Here is a 20,533-nt window from a genome sequence, read left to right on the forward strand (position 1 = left end):
ATCTCCTGACTTTGCATGGTGTGTGTGTGTGTGTGTGTGGTGTGTATGTGTGTGTGTGTGTCTGTGTGTGTGTGTTTGTGTGCAGCCCTGCCTCCACCATACCTCGACAGTGTGAACTTTAACCTCTAGCAGAGGCCCATGCAGCGGGGCAGATGGCCCGGGCTGAAATCTGAACCTTTGGGTTTCCAGTCCAACCTGAAACCAGGCAGACAACTGGCCGTCTAGATGCTGGCTGCTGCTGCATGTAGACACACACACACACACACACACACACGCATACGCATACGCAGACACATACAAAAACAAACAAGACACATACATATAGATGTACAGTTAGGTCCATAAGTATTTGCCTCTGAAAATGGGGTGACAATGTATAAAACTGGCTGTAATTCCCAAACGGCTAATGCCATATTTTTTTGTAACCCCTTAAATTAAAGCTGAAAGGCTGCACTTCAATCACGTCTTGATTACTCCATTTCAAATCCACTGTGGTGGTGTACAAGGGCAAAATTATAAACATTGTGTCACCGTCCAAATACCTATGGACCTAACCCTATACACATCACACATGCTGAATACATGCAAAACAGATAAAAGTACAAATCTTCATGTATATGCATACACACAAAAACATATTCATACACACACACAAAATCACACAAAAACACAATTGAACAGGCACGAAACGATACAGTGACTGTATACATGTCGGCCCCTTGAGCGTGACTCTGGAGCGACATTATAAACCCGCACACAAAAGCAGGTTCTCACTTCAGACAACCATTTCTCAACATGGGCAGCAGATATGACTATGGCTCTGTCTATTGTATCTGCCACAGTGGGCCAGTGTGTGCGCGACAAAAGAGACACAGTGATTCAGCGGCGCTTGTTTTTCCACTGCAGACTTGTAGAGTCTTTGTTCGAAGACGGACAGAGTTGCATGGAAAGTGGAGAAAAGAGCCGGAGAAGCGAGTGGCAACAGAAGTGTGCGTTTCTCACTCTGGATCCATTAACAAAGTATACCTAATGTGCACATGCATAGCTGTGCAAAAAAAAAAAAAAAAAATCAATACAGCTGAGTAAGGCTGCACAATTAATGGATTTCATATCGAAATTGCAAAGTATTCCATTACAAAATGCAGTATTGTGGAGCTACAAAGATGCTCCGGCCTACAAATCTTGTTCTCCAGATGTAAAAAATAATAATAATAATAATAATAATAATAATAATAATTTGTCCTATGAATAGACATGTGGACGTCATGTTACGGCGTCTCCATCTTAGTGCACTGTGTAAATAAGAGTGTTGTGCTACTTTTGCTTTAATAAATTGGAATGTGAATTTTAAATTAAATAATTCTGAGTCAGTTTGTCACCTGATTTGTCATATTTGTTGTGTATTTTATTTGTCTATCCAGGTGGGAGAGCCATGTATTGTGATACGCATTGCACTGAGCCAAGGTATATATACTTACATGTAGTAGCCTATATATACCAGCAGTGTTCATGGATCTATATGGGGGCTGAGCATCTGTGTGTGTGTGTGTGTGTGTGTGTGTGTGTGAGAGAGAGAGAGAGAGAGAGAGTGATATGCACTGTGTCAGCTCTAAGAGGCAGCAGTCCACAGAACAAAGAGGCAGCAGCTAATGACCTGAGAGGCTGCACAGTGTCTGCAGATGGGCAGGCTCCCCAAAGCCAGACGCACCACACACACGTGCACACACACACACACACACACAAACACACACACACAACACCTCTGACCAGAAGTTAGCACAAGTAATCTGTCCTGAGGAAACAGGGGAAGAGGACAAAGGAGGAGAAAGGCAGGACAGGGTGAACAGATTAGGAGGAGCTAATAGTCGAAGACTGCAGAGACTTTCAACATCATTAGATAAATGGGCTTAAGTTACAGTAATAGTAGACAGACCAACTTAAGGTTCCAACTAATGATTGTTTTCACTGCTGATTTATCTTTTCATCAATTCTTCGATCAATCTATTTATCATTTAGTGTATAAAGTGTCAAAAATAATGACCAGCGCTCACAGGGGCCCAGGGTGATGTCCTCAAATTTCCTCCTTAGTTTGATCAACCGCCAAAAACAAACAAAAAAAAAAGCAAAAACTGAAAAGTATTGATCTTATAATGATATGAGTGGAACAAAGCAAGCAAATCTGAGCATCTGAGTTATTTTAATGAGGTTGTAATCAGTAAAAGTTCGGGATTCTTACTTGATGAAAGGATAAAATGACTGATTGATGAAGTATATTACTTTTCTGACGGCTGGCTGCACGCTACTCATTTGAGCTCTGCTTGAAACTGTATGTGCACGTTTGTGTGTTTGTATGTTTGTATGTTTGTGTTTACAGTACGTGTCCTTTCTCTTTTTACAGTTCATTAAGATGAGGCTTTTCACCACTGGCTGTTGTGAATGGGGAAGCAGTGTGGATCTACTAATCCTTCACTTAGCTGAACCACATCAATACTGCCTGACTACATCAGACCCCCAGCTTTCTCTCCGCTCTCTTCTCTCTCTTTTTCTTCCCCTTCTCTTCAATTTTCTCCCTCAGCCCCCAGCTCTCCTTATCCCTGGCCCTCTCGCCCCATAGCTCTCATTCTAGCCTTACCCCCCGGTGTTGTTTGAAATACATCCTATCTTTTTTCCCTCCTCTGGACAAAACAGAAAAGGTGTTGGGAGTAATAAGACAGAGCAGCAGGGGTTGGATGGATAGCAAGATTATTAAGCCTTACACACATACCCACGGTCCACCGCAGGGCCACTGAGGTGAGGCCCCAGGGGGCCAGACGCCATTTCTCTGTGTGTGTCTCTCTCTGTGTGTGTGTGTGTGTGTGTGTGTGTGTGTGTGTGTGTGTGTTTGCAAGGCACTTATGTGTGTACGTTGAGAGGGATGAATAATGAGGCTACCCACCTTTTCTGCAACAAAACAAACTAGGGTTCAATCAATAATAGTTTTTTTTTTTTTTTTTTTAAACCAATATGTTGGATTGCAGCTCTCCATATTTTTATGCTGTTTTTCAGTCTCTTTAAAATGGAACATATTCATGCAAAAAAGAATTCAAGTTCATTCAGTGGATCCTCCCGAACTCTATTCCAAGCAGGGAGAAAAATCCTCTGAAACAACATGTAGACCCTCATTTAACACCCAACTTCCCAAAATAAGTTCTTTAAGTGGGCTGCCAACGTCTTATTGTAAGCCAGAGTGAGGCAGCATGCATTGCAGGTTTTACATGCTGCAACGCCTTAAGCACCAAGAACCTCCAGCACATCAGAGGTGGACAACGCTGATCGTCAGATAAGTGAGTTTTGGCAAAAGCTGAATGAATACCAGCCCAATACATCAGCAGACGGAGTCACATACTTACGTCTACAGCAGCAACTGAGGAAAATTTCAAAAATGTGAGGAACAATGAGAAATGCTTCATTTGAGCATTACGTATTCAGACAGGAATTTATCGCGCTAAGGAAAGGAGAAGCAGAGGAGAGGAGAGGAGAGGAGAGGAGAGGAGAGGTCCGGTTGTAGCTTTCCCTATCTGTACAGCAATAAGGATAAAGGCTCTTTAAACAGGATTTGGCCTGACCCACCACTCTATAGCTGGGAGCTGATACAGCATTGCACGGCCAGTGGCGGATCATTTTTCATCTCCAAATCTGCTTTGGCATGGTCAGGAGTGTGTGTGTGTGTGTGTGTGTGTGTATGTGTGTGTGTGTGTGTGTGTGTGTGGCTAGGGGGGGAAAGCGTGGCACGTACACAAAAACATGGAGAGGTTCTGCGATGGGGTGGGGGGTGGAGGGGTGCGAGCCAGGGTGCATTGTGGTCCATCTCCTCTGGTTTTTATTGGTGCTACTCCGACAACACAAGGCTGGGTCTTCCCTCGCTGCTCAGCTGAGCAATCAGGTCACCTCATCTTGACAGACACTCTCACGCACAAACACATACACACACACACACACACACACACACACACACACAGTTCGTGCAGCCTGCAGCTGTTGCCAGTGATGTCAGTCCTGATTTGGCCAAACTAGCCTTTTGTTTCACAGCATGAACACGGAGCAGAAGAGGAGGCTGCGTCTCCACAGCAGCAGCACAAGAGTTTTTATATTTTCCAAGACTGTTTTAGTATTTAGGGATTACACACATCAAAGACTGAAAGTGGAAAAAATCTTGAAAACTTCAAAAGTTCAAAAATGTTTTTTTTTTTTTTTTTGTTCCCAAATGGGATCTTCTTAATTTATCATCTATCTATCTATCTATCTATCTATCTATCTATCTATCTATCTAGATACATAGATAGGATTTGTTGGATTGGTGGACTAACACTACACTTTGTACAGTAAACAAAATATACACTGTATTTTTTTAGGCTCCATTCAATACAATTTAATTTAATTCAATATTCAAAATCCATCAAATGGTGTAGACCAAGAAATAAACACACAGAACCTCAGTAACTACGGTGTGTGTTTTCTTTATACTGACTCCTGCATGACAGCAATGCACCAATCCAACAATAAAACACTTTGTCCAAACCGATATCAACAACTAGAAGAAACTTGCTCACTGCCAGCCCCCTCAGCGGGCGGCTGACACCTCGTGGTGATGAGTTGGTTCCAAAAATGAAAGGTACAAAACCGCTTTCCGTTTGACACAGAGTTTGAGATGTTAGACGAGAGTCATATGAAGCTTTGGTGGAAGTACGATCTGCTCCTTCCCACCACCACCACCTCTCCATCACTCTTTCTCTCTCGCTTTCACTCACTCTCCCTCTCCCTTTCTCTCTCTCCCTCTCCTTCCACCTCCAACCCCCTGATGCAGTGTTGGCAGCACTGTCTGAGGAGCTTAATTGGTGCTCTCTCATTTTTTTTCCTATTTCTCAGTCTCTCTTTTTCTCTTTAACTCTCTCTCTCTCTCTCTCTCTAATTCTTGTGTGTGTGTGTGTGTGTGTGTGTGTGTGTGTGTGTGTTTGCGTTTTTATGGCAAAAGGACAAGAGCGTGGGTGCCACTATATGAAACGGAGGCCGAAGCAACTGCACACTCTGTGGAGATGTGATATGGTGAGCCAACTCTGTTAACCAAATCTTGGAATGAGCCTGCCTGGGCTGGCTTGGGCTCACTCCGCGCACACACACACACACACACACACACACACACACACACACATACACACAGACAAACACACACACACATCCACAACAGTTGTCCCAGGGCCCAAACAGCTTTCCTACCGCCGATAATGAGGAGGATTTGGAGATGTGTGTTTGTTTGTGCAGATCTAAAACACACACTTTAATGGCTGAATCCACGCCTTGCTCACTCTGCCAATCACACACAACAGTTTCAGTCAACAGTAGCAGAGCTCTGCCCCTGGTTCACTTTCACAATTGTGTAAAGGAGCTTTCATTATTATTCACACACATACACACACATATATGCACAACCTGCTGACACGAGATACAAACACAGCATAAGGCTCCCTTCTACCAAGCTATTGTGTTGACAATGACATTTAGAAAATCTCCTTCTCTTGCTCTGACATTTCATGCAGTGCTCAGTTACAGTGTGTGCTGCGATACAGGAGGCCTGCCTCTTGATCTGCGATGTGTTCGTGGAAGCCCAGCAGCCAGGCACGCTTGTTGCAGCAGTGATTTGATTAGGTTTGCGCTGATTACAGTCTTGTTGGTTACAATATATGGCGGCATCAGAGTGAGAGAGGGGCGGAGGGAGGCGGAAGGAGTGATTGAGAGCGAGGCTGTCAGTTTGTCAAACAGTCAAGTGCGATGCTATTGTGTTTCTGTGTTTGGGCCGAGGTGTGAGTGAGCAGCCAAAAGGGGAATCAAAACGAATCAGCTGATATCAAAGAGTGCCAGCGAGGATATTAATACAAATCTTTTATCAGCTCTCGGCGCTCAGGAGCAGAGCAACGCCGCGCCGCGCGTGAACCGGCCCCCTTTGAATCTGATCGCGGCAAAGGAGAAGAGCTGGCGTGCGAATGAGCTGCTCCCCTTTCACAAACAGCGCTATCGCACGCAAACACCCTTAATGGCAAGTGCCTTGTCATGGGCTTGCGTTTCGAGAGCTGTGAGGCTCTGCATCACGGTGGCATCGACACCAGGCCATATGTAATATATTGACCGAGGGCAAATAATCCGCAACAGCCTCAAATGCACTCTCGCCTTTTTTAAAGTTTGTGAAATATTAACCGAATCCATCCGCAGGACATACCGTACTGACAGCGATTTCTCTGTCAACCTGTGGCGGTCGCAGAGACGAATCCGAAGGAAAACAGCGACATTATACGTCTTTGAAAAGCAGGGGCAGAGTATAATCGCCAGCTGCTTTTATCTTGTTCCATACATTATGTTTTCTATTAATTAGGTCTGTCCCCTGTGAACACTTATCTGCTGGCTGAAGCGACGGCCTGAGAGCCACGAGTGTCTCGATACAGCTTTACTCCCAGCTGAAAAGAGTGCTGGCTGGAACACACTGTTATAACATTATAGGGATTAACAGCCGGCATTACAGTACCGATCAGAGGTCAGATTCATGTTCTACCCGATGACGAAATTTTTTTTTTTTTTAAGAGCGAGCGGATACTCTGTTTATTAAAGCCGTTTCTGCAGGCCTCAAGTCAGAACAAAAGGGCAGAGTTCGCCAGTGGCAAACAGAGCTCCTCTCCAAATATGTGACCGGAAAAAAGGGGGACATAAAGTAAAATAGAAAATCATTTGGAGGGATTTTATAGATTGCAGATTTAATGTCCTTCCGATGGAAAAAAGAGAGAGAGAGATCAGAATTAATCCTCTTAGCTGTTTGTTTGGTAATCTGATTTAGTCTGAATTTTAGGCTGCTATCTCTGGTTGTGGTTACTGATGCTGTCGGTGGATTGACCGTGGCCATTTCCCCTTTCAACCGCCGCCCCCCCCCCTCCCCACACACACACACACACACACACACACCTCCCCCGGTATATTAGGGTTTGGAGGTTTGGACTTAGCATATAAACAAAATATCAGCATATGCAAATCCCCAGTGCAGTTCATCAAATCCAGCGCTGTGTCTGGTTATGAAATGATTCTCCCACTCTGACATCGCTCCAGAGAGGCACACCATGGCTGTCCCTGTTCCAAATAAATGACCTACTTTGCACATTAACACACATTTACATGCAGGCGAGATCCAGGGCAGCTTCATAGTTTCGGCTCCCAGCCCTGCTGCCACTTCACCGCTTTAAGGGCAATGTGGCTCGCGTCCAATTCTTAGAAAATACCGCTCTTTATCGAATTCTCCCGCCATCTTTGAGGGAATCACTCAAACAGCACGGCTGAACAGGGACAGGTTAAGCCATATTTCCCTTTGAACTAACTGGGAGAGAGGTGCATAATATGTGTCTGGCTGTCTGACAGAATTGTACCTTTGGTATGAGGGTGTTAAGGAAGATAAAGCTGGCACAGAGGCCTACCTAAGGCTCTCCCAGCCCAGGCAGAGCTATTTGCAGACACACCCCGCCCTAACCCACCCACCTAGACCTCTGGTGGGGAAACCACACCACTGCACAGGCCCCAGTCGCAGACATGACTCAAGAATGGATCCATTATTCACACTGGCTGTTAGGGGACTGGCACATAAGGGTGGGGTGAGGTGGTGGGACACGCACACTCACTTTCACTATACCTAGCATTGCACAAGCAGGTAAAATACCCAATGAGATTTTTTTTTTTTTTTTTTAACATAACAGGCAGCTCAATGCCCTGTGCACCACTACACATCCGGTTTCATGTAAATCTCCTCAGTTCCATTTGTGCAACGCAAAGTAATAGGAGTCGCTAGTGAGAAAACAGGGCTGCCACCGTGCCCATGTGCATGTGCATGCTCAGGAATGGAGTGTCAACTGTCCCGGGACGCGTGACTGCAGACACACACCAAGACGCAAAACGTGAGGCAACAGCGCAGTCCAAGTGAGCGCCGTTTGAGACAACACAAGTCAACTCGAATCAAGACGACGCATGACAACACAGCGCAAAACGCAACATGGAAGCATGTGCGATGGAGAGCGCTCTCTCGCACGTGCACACGCACACACACACACACACGCTCAAAGAGGCCAGATTGTGTACGAGTTTGCTCACGGACCATGATAAGAAAATGTGGTAAATGCGTAATCTGATATGCATGACTTGAGGTTTCTCTCTGCTTTTCTCGTTTCTTTTCCTCTTGGAAATCGCAGGTTGCATCCATAATTTACACCAGCCTCCGTCTGTTTCTCTCTTTTCCACTCGGCTCCCTCCCTCTTTCTCTCTTTCTCTCCCTCTCTCTCTCTCGATCTCCCCTTCTCTCTTCTGGCAATCTGGCTTTTGCAGCTTTGCTCATTAGCATATTGCAGAATGTGCAGATGCCACCAAAAATTATTCACCTTCCAGCGCTTTGATGCTGCTTCACATGTATACAAACTACACTGTCGACATTTTGTACAGCCTCCCAAACAAAGGCAGGGGGACGATGATGCCTTTCTGCCGACTGTGTTACAGTCAAGATGGGATGGCCTTGCGCCTGACGTTTCTTCTCATCCTCTCTCACCTCTATCACATGACCCATCAGACCGACTGGGTGTTACTTTTATTCCATTTAAGGGATAATTAAACACATAACATTCACACCATTCAACGGATAATTGAACACACTGCATTCTTGCGTGTTTTCCCATCAAATGGAGCCCTGCCTTCCAGGTTATGCAGGAGAAACAATTAGAGGATGGGAATATTGGGATTAGCAGTTGTCCTCTTCCTAGAGATTGATGCTGGTATTGATAGAGACCGATCAATAGTTCAAGATGGAAACTCAACATCGCTAAACCACAAGCCTGTTCATGTTTCACACCCGGGGGAGAAGCGGAGCATCAAGCCTGGGAGACAATATGCAGCACAGGATGGCCGGCGTTGCCACAAGCTCGGCTTCTTCTTCTTCCCTGACAAGCAACAGCTGTCTGCCACGCACACAGGAAACTCCATCACACACAAATTCATAATCGCGCCGAAGGAAATCATCACACAGCGCCGTGCTTTCAGACAAAACAATGCCAGTCAATCTGTAGTGGTGATTAATTCAGCGCACACTATCATGTTTGTGGTCCAATATTGTTTTCTGAGAGCATCTGGACAGTGAGACACGGCCCAAAATCAATTTGACGAGAGAAAAATGGCTGCAGATGATCTGTGTTGGAGAAACTTTTTGACGCGCCCCAAAATGCCCAAAAATTCTCATGTTTTTTCACCTCTAAAGCACCATTAACAATGCATTATTCATTCCTGAGAGTGTTCTCTGTCCTCTATTAACAGTTACAAGACATAACGTGATTGCCAATGTGTTCTACCCAAGGGCAAAAGCATTTGTGTGTATTGGCTGGTGTGACACAACAGAAGACAATAGCCAGACTGTAGCTGCCTTATCTTCCTCTCTGAGATTATCATCAGATTTGTTTCAGTCAAAAGCCTTTATAATGTAAAGCCATGCCGCCGTGGATCTGTATCGACTGGAGAGCCGACGTCACTTGACTCTTCGGATAGACACAGGTGACAAAGCGTGACTCTTACCGGCGTGTGAGGAGGTTCCTGCGCGTTTGCTACTGGGCAAAATCCGTCTCTTAATCCTCATCAATCACAGAGTGGGTCTAAACCGAAGCAAAACACAACACGAAACGTACATCAGGGGCCTCGACAAAACACAATCAGCCTTTTCGCACTGGGACAACATGATTTGGGCAACATCATTTATCGAGATGTAACACTGCATCCCGTCTTGTCTCTTGACAGATTGGAAGCACATAACAGGAGAGCTGCAGAGAATGTACGTTCCTAATCCTCACCAAATACGCAGCATGAAACACTTCAACGACAAAAAAACAATTTGAGTTTTCTTTTTATTTGCGAGTGTGTGGCTCCCATCGAGTTGGAGAAGCTGCTGCCTTTGAACTCCCCGGGCTCTAATCACGGAGGCATATATATATATATTTTTTTTCTCTCCGCTTCTGGTCCGACTCTAACGGCGATGTGCAGATCTCCTCACGGGGCGGGCCACTCGCTGACTGGTTAATGCACGACTTTCCGGGAGCGCATCTTTAACTCGCCCGTTTCTGCGTTTGAAAACCCCCGCGTCATTTCATTAATATTCCGCGAGACTGCCTCCCCAAAAAACGTCTGCCTTTCATTTTTCCACATGTGCACTCGTACAGTCGGAGCACAGAAAAGACGTGAGCTATCTTCACAGACTACAGATTGCCCTACATTTAATTACTGTTAACACCAGCACTAGCAAGCTAAATATGCCACCATGATTTATTCATTTCCCCCCCATATTTGAGTCAAATTAAATTAGTCATATGGGTTTAATTAACTAAATATGATCTGATATTGTAATTTCACACTTGGATATGGGATACAGAGAAGGGTACTTGAGCACAAAGAAACATGGTACACCAGCATTCATTAAAGACTCTTATGTGTAGTCATACGTTGGCATTACCAGCAGCAGCATTAGCTGAATGATTGTTGCTAATCAGCAGGTTTACACACTGGGAGGTTACCTTTATTCCTAAGGAACTGAGCTCATTTCGCTCAGACCATTATTCACTGCTCCTATTAGTCATTGAACCATAGCTAATGCAATGTTACTCCCCTCATATTTTCCGGGAACAGCGTTCTGCTCATTATTGTTACTGCAGACAATAGAACTTCAATTAGGATAAATAATAGTTGATTTGTCCAGTTCGAGTTCAAGACTTTATTGTCTCTAATGGGAAAAAATGGCTGCAAGGTAAACAATACAATGCACAATTAAAAAAAAAAAAAACAATACAGAGAAACACGTGGCATGTTAAAAGGAAAACAAGATACTGAAAAAAAAAAAAAAAAAAAACACCGCATGCAGGCTCTCTAGAAATAAATGCACGGGTAAAAAAAAAAAAAAAATTCACATAGGTTTGATGTTTCACATTCATGCATTTGTTGGCGTTCGAGTTAGGGAAGGTCATCCTTTTGCAGCTAATCAGTGATTCCCTTAAATGGAGGCGCGTTCAATGCGGGACGTGCCGGGGTCAGCGTCTAGCTGATGGGTTTCGCTATTCAAGCGCGTTTTCCATCCCTTTCATCGGCCCCAGGTATTTTTTCCAATGCCTTTGTGCTTTTAGTTGACTCTGAGTAGTTTTAATATACAATATTTAATGCCGGTGTTATTTCCCACTCACACAAAGGCTCCATCACGGTGCTAAATGAGCCTCAGTGAGTGATATAAAAACCAAATGGTAATTTACTGATCCACGGTAATGAAAAAAGAGGCCGGTGTGGCATGTTTTCTCACTCTCGCTAAGAGGAAATATGGCTGCTGAGAGCTCTGCCTGCTTGCAAAACACTGTCATGCCGCCTCACGACACGGGCAGAATTATCAGAGAAAAAAACAAATGGAGGCATTGATTCACTAGTTGTTTATTTACAGCCCTCTCCGGAGAAGAAATAAATTCCCCTGTTGAGGCTTTGTTTCCCCATCACACGGCACGACGGGATGCATGAGAAGAGGGGTGAGCGGGCCACACACACAGTCGCACATACAAATATAAGCATACATGCATGCACGCACACACACACCTACCTACACACACACACACACACAAACGTCTTACATCTGGATTAATCTCCATTGGGCGTCATCACAGATGCCATTAAACGTAGCAGAAGGCGAGAATCACGCAGGAAAGAGGCTGCCATCTGAATAATTTATTCAGAGGCTCATCTCGTCTCACACCAGGGGGATTTCTGCTTTCAATTTACACTGTTTTCCTCCCCATATTCAAATCAGAGAGCAGATTTGTTGTGATTGGCACACGGAAGGTCAACGGTAGCGAGCTAGCATCAACGCTGTCCTCAGCGGGCTGGTATGCTGGTCTATTAGCACGCTAGGTTTGCATGTGTGTGCGTGTGTGTGTGTGTGTGTGTGGCAGTCTTTGTTTACCTCAGTGTGTGCTGGGTGACACTGGAGAATAGGCCTGTGGAGCGCAGAGACAGCAGTGTGTGTCTGAGCTTATTAGGCTGCTTTCCAAGGACACAGAAGGCTCTAGACATTACACTGGCTGGGGAAAAAAAACCAACCATCACTAATCATAGGAGGGAGATGTTAGGACTGCAGACAGAGAGCAGAGGATAGAGGGAGAAAGACAAAAAGGACAAGAGAGAGCAGGCAGTAAGTGAGAGGGAGAGAAAGTGATAGCGAGTCAAGGATGAGAAAGAGAGGGCTGTGATTTGGTGACAAGCCAGAGGAGGGAGAAAGTGAGGAAGCAAAAGAGACAGAGAGAGAGAGAGAGAGAGAGAAGAAAGAGCAGAATGAAGTCATGGCTCTCATGCGTGTCCCCACTCTGTGTGTCACACTGGGACTGTGAAGTGGAGGGAGAACGGTTCAGTAAGGCACAGGTCATCTGTGACAGGACGAGCCGCGATTAGCCGAAGGCCCGCTCCGAAACTGACAGGTAAAACAAAAAAAAAAAAAGGAAAGGAAAGAAAAAAGAAAATCTCAAGAGTGACAAACTGTGTTTGCGAGTTCCTCTGTTTGCAATCCGAGCATTCGAGGCAGTAAAAAGGGATCTGCTTTGTGTGTGTGTGGTGTTGCTGTTGAACGATTCCTTGGGGAACGGATCAGTCTATTTCAGTTTACACTCGGTGTAGGCGGCACATACACACACACACACAACATATTTGTGTTGAACATAAAGACAGGAGGGCCGCGCTTGCCTAAAAACATACGTGCCGTTTGAGAGGCGCTTGTCATTCTCGCCGAGAGGCAACCGAAGCCTCCGAAAGCGGGTTACGAGGTTGCTACAGGGGGGAGCAAAACGCTGTTGTCATTTTCACTGGTAAAATTACTGTGTGCTAGCTCGCCCCGATGACAGGACTTGGCTGTTTCTGCCGTTGCAGGCATGAATGGCCCCGTAGTAGCTGGGCACGGCGCAGCGGTTCAACAAGGCCTCTTTAACCGGCTGAATGACAGGCAAGCAGACGGGCGGCGGGCCAACCACAGACATTCAGCTCTGGCTGAGGTAATGATGCCAAGTCAACCAGACCACAGAGGCCACGTGACGGGGGCAAGACAGAGAGAGAGAGAGAGAGAAAGAGAGAGAGAGAGAGGGGGGAAGTCTCACTCGATGAGCACATCCACTGTTGGGTCACCAGGCAGTTTGTCTATTCTCATTTGAGCCCGTCCCCATATGTCTCCAATTTACTTCTATTGTTTTGCGGTCCTCCTCTCTCAACTCTTAAAACGCTATTTGTTGTTCTTTTGTTATCGCAGAGAGTGCGGTGGTGCGGCTTGTTGTTGTGTCGTTAAACGTTAAATGTGGCCGTCCGCAGCCATGTGAGTGTTGTGTCAGTGGCCGCTTGCATTCCCCGGCTTGTGGAGGATCTCTGTGCAAACTGCGGGGAAACTCGGCACCAGTATGACACAGCACGGAGGAATGTACCAACGGATGTGGTTCTCCCTCTCTCTCTCTCTCTCTCTCTTCCTCGGTCTACCCCACCTCCTCCTTCCTCCCTCCCTCCCGCTGTGGGCAGGTCCATGTGCACCCAGTAATTATCAAGGTTATTTTCTCCAGAGGGCCAAATCCCTGTTTATGGGCATGAGCGTGTGTCACAGGGCCCTGGCTGTCAAACCCCCAGGACGCTGACTCCGTAGAACAAATCCCGGAGGAAAAAAAACCTTTCGGCGCTGGAGACGCTGCGGTTCCCGGGACCGCGCGGCTCGCTCTGCCTCTGCTCCCGTTGAAAACCATTCGAAACGTTCAGTAGCTGTGTCACGACCCCCGGCGAGGCAGCAAAAACGATGTTTCGTGTGAGCCTCGACCTCGGCTCTTGCCAAAAGCCGGGAGGTATTTCTGGAAGCCACCAACTAAAACAGAGGGTATCCGACGGCGAAGAGAAGAATTAATACTGGGAAACAGGACCCAAACAAATAGCAAAAGCTGGACGTAAATGTCTGATTTAAATCACGGTTATTTATTTATTACAGATGTGGGGGCAAAGAGTGCATTTGTTTTCGTTTTTTTTTTTTTTTCCATTTTTCCAGCTCCGGCGAACTGCAAAAAAGAAAGGAGATGATTTTCTATGACTATTGGTGCTATTCAATCCCTTTCACAGAGCCAGACACCCTGGAGAATTGTGACCTGGGTTACAGCACATATTTCCTGTGGCAGTGGCTACAGAGGAAGTAGGACTGTGAAAGGGCAGTGGTTAACAAGCCCTGTAAAAAAAAAAAAAAAAAAAACATGAACCTATCCAACAAGCTAGGTATTATATCAGTTAATTAGAGGCAAACAGGAGGCGGCTCTCACTTATGAATGGGAGACACAGTAGGCCTGTTCTTGCAGTGTAGTAGGCTCGTCAGCAAACACGGGCCCAGGGCAAAGTGAATTGTAAGCTCAAAAGTAAATTTGCATGTAGCAAACTGTTAGCCAGGGTCAGCAGTGCACACACCGAAATCGACTGCTCTCTTCACAAAAGCTGCTTCCTCTCCATTTCATCACGCAGGGCCAGGCTTTGTTAGTGTGCGGAAATGCCTGGTGAGGGAATGAAAATACTGGCAAGTCCCTGCAGCTCTTTCTGGAGAGCGAGCGAGCGAGCGAGAGAGAGAGAGAAAGAACGAGACGGGTCCTGCAGCTGCAAGATCACACACTCACACACGCAACCCCACACACGCATGCCAAGTGTCCATGTAGGTTGAGGGCTCGGGTTACGTACAGAGATAACCGTGTTAACCTAAACAACATAAACACCGGTGTGCGATTACAGGCCTGTCAGGCACCGGAGGAAGCTAACGTCGACGCTACAGGATCCAAAGTCGGACTAACGTCGTCACACTGTGCACAAAATTACAGACAATAGCTCAAACGTCCGAGCAGCTACAACCACGAATGTATTCACAGGTTCTTAAATTTTTTTTTTTCCAGCCTGGAAACAACACCGAACAGGTTAACTGACCCCGTTTCCCAGACGGATGCAAACTAGTATCGTTGTCATGTCGAGAGAGAGACCCGATAAGCAGGCCCGCGTCCAAATTCGAGATCCTGGCCCGGCGTTTTTCGAAACACGAGCGAAGATGAATAGACGGCGCGGGATGTTCAAAGAAACCCGAGAAACTTTAAATCACAAGAGCTGCAGTACCTCACTAATGCGCCTCAATTTTTTTTTTTTTTTTTTAATATTCCATTACCTCAGCTCATGGCCATCTCGGCTGGTGAAAAACACATGTTTGTAATCAGACTACAGTACTCAAACAACAGATGACTGCAATCAAACAGTCGATGGCCGGCACTTAAGGCAAAAATACACCATATAGTTAAGACAAACAAAGTGAAGCGACTTAAAGGAGAACGCCATGTTTTCAAGAGACCGGCCCACGTGTCAATTCAAATCATCAGTGGCTCCTATATATAGCAGATCTTACGCTCTGGTGCTTCATTACAACTCTTCAACATACGTAACGCTGAATGTAGCGTTACGTATGTTAACTGTATGATCAAAAGTAAAAAGACGTCTCTTGTAGCGGAAAAAAAAAAAAAATTTGTGTATTTTATGGCCTCACAGTTGTGAAAATGAAATACACCTGTTGTATCCAGGTTTATTTCTGCAACAATTTCAAGAGAGCAACCTCATATTCATCCACTGCACAGCTGATTTTTACCGTTTTTGCTTTTTTTTTCTTCAAATGCCCACAATCCTGAGTTCCTATGTCGGTTACTCATTGAATTTGAAACAGTAAAACATTATTTTACACTGAATATAAAATGCCCAGCTTCATATAACTCAAGATTACGCATCGTTCAGCTACACAGCGGCTAGAGGTTGTGTTTTTCAGCATGAAACGCCGGAGCAAATGATCTACAGGGGGGGGGCACATGTATGATTCTGGTGTCTATGTTGTTATAAGTTAATGTGTAAGTTAACCAACCAGAGTGTATCGCCACACCAACAGAAGCAGTGCGCTCACGACAAACCGGCTGAATGAGAGGCTGGTAAAAAAAAAAATGGGAGTCACGGGGGAGAGAGCAGATTCGAGATGTAATGACAGAGTGACGGAGCTCTCAAGACAGCTGCTGGAGTTACTTTCTGTCTCTGTCGCTCTCCCTCGCTCTCGCACAGACACACACTCGCCGCTCGCTCTCTCCTTTTTAGCCAGTGACAGCAGGCAGCCAGTGATGACATGAGGAGTGTCTCTGGCAGCCACCAGGGCAGCACTAAACAGACAGAAATATCTGCTCTGACAGACGGACAGACCGTCACCCACCACGACATGCGTGCAGCTGTCACTGGGCTTACCGCTCCTTTCCCCACTCATCGCTTTGCTTTTCCTCCATATTCTCGTTTTTTTTTTATGAATTCAATCCTCTCATACTCTGCATAATATGTTTCCCCTCTCTTTTTCCTCCTGCACTGCTGTCATAAACTGTACAGGAACACGGGTCCTGCATTAAGCACAGTTGTGCATTGCTCTGTTCGGCTTATAGCCAGAGAGTAGAGGAGGGAGAGGGTGGAGGTGTAGGGGGTGGGCGGGTGGGGGTTCATCTTTCATGGGGCCAACTGTTGAGCACACAGCCTTCCTCCACTTGACCAGAGTTAGCCCGCACAGGTCCACTTCTTTAGTCCTTTTTATTTGCTCATTCTTTTGTTCCTACTTTCTTTCATTCTCACACATGAAATCACTCTCTCACCCTCTGTCTCGGTTCCCCTCTCTCTCTCTGTCTGTCTGTCTGTCTCTCTCTCTTTCTCAGCCACAGCCGTTCTCAATTAGGAGGGTCAGGGAGCGGAGCAGAGAATAACTCAGGCTCTGGTATCTGGAGCTGGAAGGAACCAAAGATCAGCGGCAACAAGAAACCACTGCTGCAATGTGCTGCGCCAAAAATTGGGCTGTGGCCCTGCATGTGTGTGAGTGTGCATGGGCGTGTGTGTGCGCGTGCGTGTACGCTGCCTGCATAAATCTGCTTTGTGTCAACAGGTTGTCAGTGACCTCTGACCTCCGTATTTCAACAGACATGAATATAACAAAACTGCTAATGTTGTGATTGGCACCGGAGTCCTTCTCTCCAGTGCAGTGAAGACTGAACGGGATTCCGCTCCTCAGTTCAAGGACTGTTTTTGCCTTACAACACTGGAAAATCACTCTCTCTCACACACACACACAAGCACACACACATATGGCCGTGCACAGGCAGGCACACCCACTAACACACACCAAATCTACGACCCATGCGGAGAGCTACTTTAATTGCTTTGTTTCAGTGGTCCCCTCTGAATGGGAGAGAAGCTAGAGGCTGCAGTTTACAAGACACATCTGCAGGTGTTGTGTTTCAAACTGAGAAACTCAAGCTGTGAGGAAAACACATACACCGACACAGGCACACAGATAAAGGGATATACCAAGTCTCTCTCTCTTTTAGTCACACACACACACAGACACACACACGGATACAGTCACACTGCAGGTGCAACAGTGTTCAGTGCCTTCCTCCACGGCACGGCTCCTCAAATCGCTGGCACATCTAGAGTGAGGTGAAATTGAAAACCTCTTAACATCTGTGTCCCTTCGTATGAAAGTACTCATTTTAATGGGAGACAACACAAAATATATAACAGACAAAGCTGCAGCACAGAACACTGAGCACAGTCCTGTCAAATAAAGAGAAGGAATGTGCTTATCAATGGGGCTCCTGCAATGAGGCGGCCGCTTCCCACTAGGCATTACACAGTAAAGTCTGACAGAGCCATAAATACCCCGTCTATTGTGGCTCAGGGTCATGGAAGTTTGAGCTAACCACTCAACCGCTTGTCTTTCTCGCTATTGGTAAATATTCTCAATAGACTCCTGAGAAAATCAGCCCATTGAGAACAATCTCCAGCAGTCTAATTGTAACCCCCCTCGGAGCAATGTCTCTCTGAGAATCAAATCTGTTTGTTATAGTTGAGAGTCAAGTAGTTTTTGAGGATCTCGGTGGAGTGTTTTGTCATTCAGCGAAAGAAAGAGTAATCAGCCGAGCTTCAGATGGCATCCGAGCGCGCGAATCTCCTCCAGAGAGCGGGCGAATCTCCTCTCCTCAGGCTTTTGCTATTGTGTCGTCCTCACACATTGGTGTGCATGCCGCATTGCAAACCATTTTGATTATCTATGCAAATGGGCTACAGATGGACAAGCACGTATCTAATCAAAGAAACATATGCGTTGCACTTAAAAAAAAAAAAAAATCATCCTCATCGTCTCTCCTGTTGTTGTTGTTCTTCTTGTTCATTCTATCTCTCTGTCATCGTGCCTTCATTCACGCAGAGCTAAGTGTGACAGTGACTTTGGCACCTTGCCACAACATTTGTCAAATTATTCAAATGAGGACACTATATTTATTTTTATTTTATTTTATTTTTTTAAGTATCTTGAATGCCGGTATGGAAACAAGGGTTGGAGTATTCATGAACACTGTCTATCTCTCATTCTCATTCTCTCCCTCGTCCAACCACCTCTCTCTCTCCCTCTCTCCCTCTCCGTGTGAATTGTGCCGTGGCGTCGAATGAACGTCCCGGGCATTATGAGAAGCCATTAATGAGTGTGTGGCGTGGCGTGTTGTGATGCTCGGCATATTACAGCCATTCATCAGCGCTGGGAGACACTTGACAGGCGGACAGCCAACAGGTTGTGTAATCATATAACACAGCCATGTCAGGCCTGCCACAGCTCCTTGTCCCATTCAGGCCTCTAATGTTGTTTTCCTCCGGGTAATTGACGACGGCAGACAGAGCGACCCAGTGATGGATAACATCATGGACCAAGCGGGCGTATGAAGATGGCGGCCTGCCGGACTGATGTCATTCGAGATGCTATCGGAACACAACCGGCATTTACAAATTTGAACGAGCCGTTATTTACATTTGGGACAGGTATGAGCAAGCAACACCGCAGGAACCAGGATGCCGCCTTCTTCTTATATTAGCATCACCAAATCCACAAATCATTACATAAATGAACAATTCATAGCTGGATCCGTTATGAAGAAGAAAAAAAATGACGAGAACTGTTATCAAGACACCGATCTGTGTCAGAGCACTTACAGTGTCAAAACATGGCAAAGAAACATTGTTGCTCTGATAATTACAGAGTACCTGGAGTGCTATCTGATGCAGAGGAATGTGTTGCAAATATTTCAGCTCTCCCGTACAGCAGCTCCAGTCTCAGCTGTATCAGAGGCATACAGGTGGTCCTAAGGCAGTGTTAGAAGTTGTTAAGGATAGCGAGTATCCTCACACAACCTGTTCGGCTCTGTCCCTGAGCTGGAAAAAAAAAAAAAAAGAAAAAAAAAGAAGACAATGTTCTCTCTCATCCTCCCACTCTCACCACTTTATACTCCTGCTTGCTTGCGAGATGCCTCTTGCAGCGCACTTTCAAAACAGGCTGGTTTGTGTAAATGTGAAAATGGGCTGCGAGAAGATAACCACAGAACACAATTGATATCACCAGGAAGGATAAAAATACACTATCCCTGCCTTTCAAAATACCATCAGAGGCTCTTGAGCTGCAGTGCCTTGAGGTGAAACTCCTGAGAGAATGAGAGTGTTGATTAGACACATATTCTCACCTCCACTCTCCATACTTACTCCTCTGCCTCACTCTTTCTCTCCATTTCACACATACAGATATGAGAGAGGAGAAACACATGGGCTCTTATGTGCACTGCCCTCTATACCTCCATGAACACGTTTTCCCTCAAAGAAACTTTACTCTGAGGAGTAAAGGCAAGAGACAAGTATAGAGAAGACAGAGGCTGGAACAAAGAGCGTATAGGACAGCGGATGGAGGGAAAGAAACGGAAATGAAAATGAAAGAGAAGGCTGGGAATGGGATGCTAATTCCCTTGGTGTGAGCTAATCCCTAGGAGCTCTGACATCCTTTCCTTTATCTAGGAATGCCATGTGGCACCGAAGTACAGACAGACGTACCGAATGAACCCAACCCCAATTCCTACACACACACACACACACACACACACTGCCTCTCTTCTCTCCTCCCACTGTCAAACCCAGCCTCAGACTCCTCACATCGGTCACACTGGTCACACTATTCACTGTTAACATTAAAATGCACCCGGTTAAAGAGGGGCAGGGAAAAGCCCCCGCTGTAAATGACAACAGCCTGCAACATGTTTGCATTCATGCCGGGATGACAAGCTTTCTCAACAAATTAAAGCGGGGAAGCCAAGATGTTCTACGTTACTCATTCTGTCTGACTGTCTGGCCAAATTCTGCCTCGATTGCATGCCTGTTTGATCAACTGCTCCTACGTCGCATATGTGCTTAGAGAAACGGAGAGGAGACGGTGGCAGACTTCAGTCCGCGGATGCGAGAGGAAAGTTTTTTTCGAGGATGACAGCGGCAGGGAAGCCGAGCAGAAGTTGTCTTCCTATACTTTTATGTGTCTGCAGTCATGTGCTGTCACATT

General features: G+C 45.8%; 1 protein-coding gene across 1 annotated transcript in view; it reads right to left on the bottom strand.

Moving 5' to 3' along the window:
• The window catches only part of zmiz1a (zinc finger, MIZ-type containing 1a), a 105,212-nt gene that overhangs the window by 56,623 nt on the left and 28,056 nt on the right, over positions 1–20,533 (bottom strand). The window contains exon 3 of the mRNA XM_030070362.1: positions 9,616–9,692. The gene's annotated coding sequence lies outside the window, so the exon portion shown is untranslated. The remainder of the gene's footprint in view (positions 1–9,615; positions 9,693–20,533) is intronic.

The sequence above is a fragment of the Myripristis murdjan genome, chromosome 15, assembly GCF_902150065.1.
Source record: "Myripristis murdjan chromosome 15, fMyrMur1.1, whole genome shotgun sequence".
Taxonomy (NCBI): Eukaryota; Metazoa; Chordata; class Actinopteri; order Holocentriformes; family Holocentridae; genus Myripristis; species Myripristis murdjan.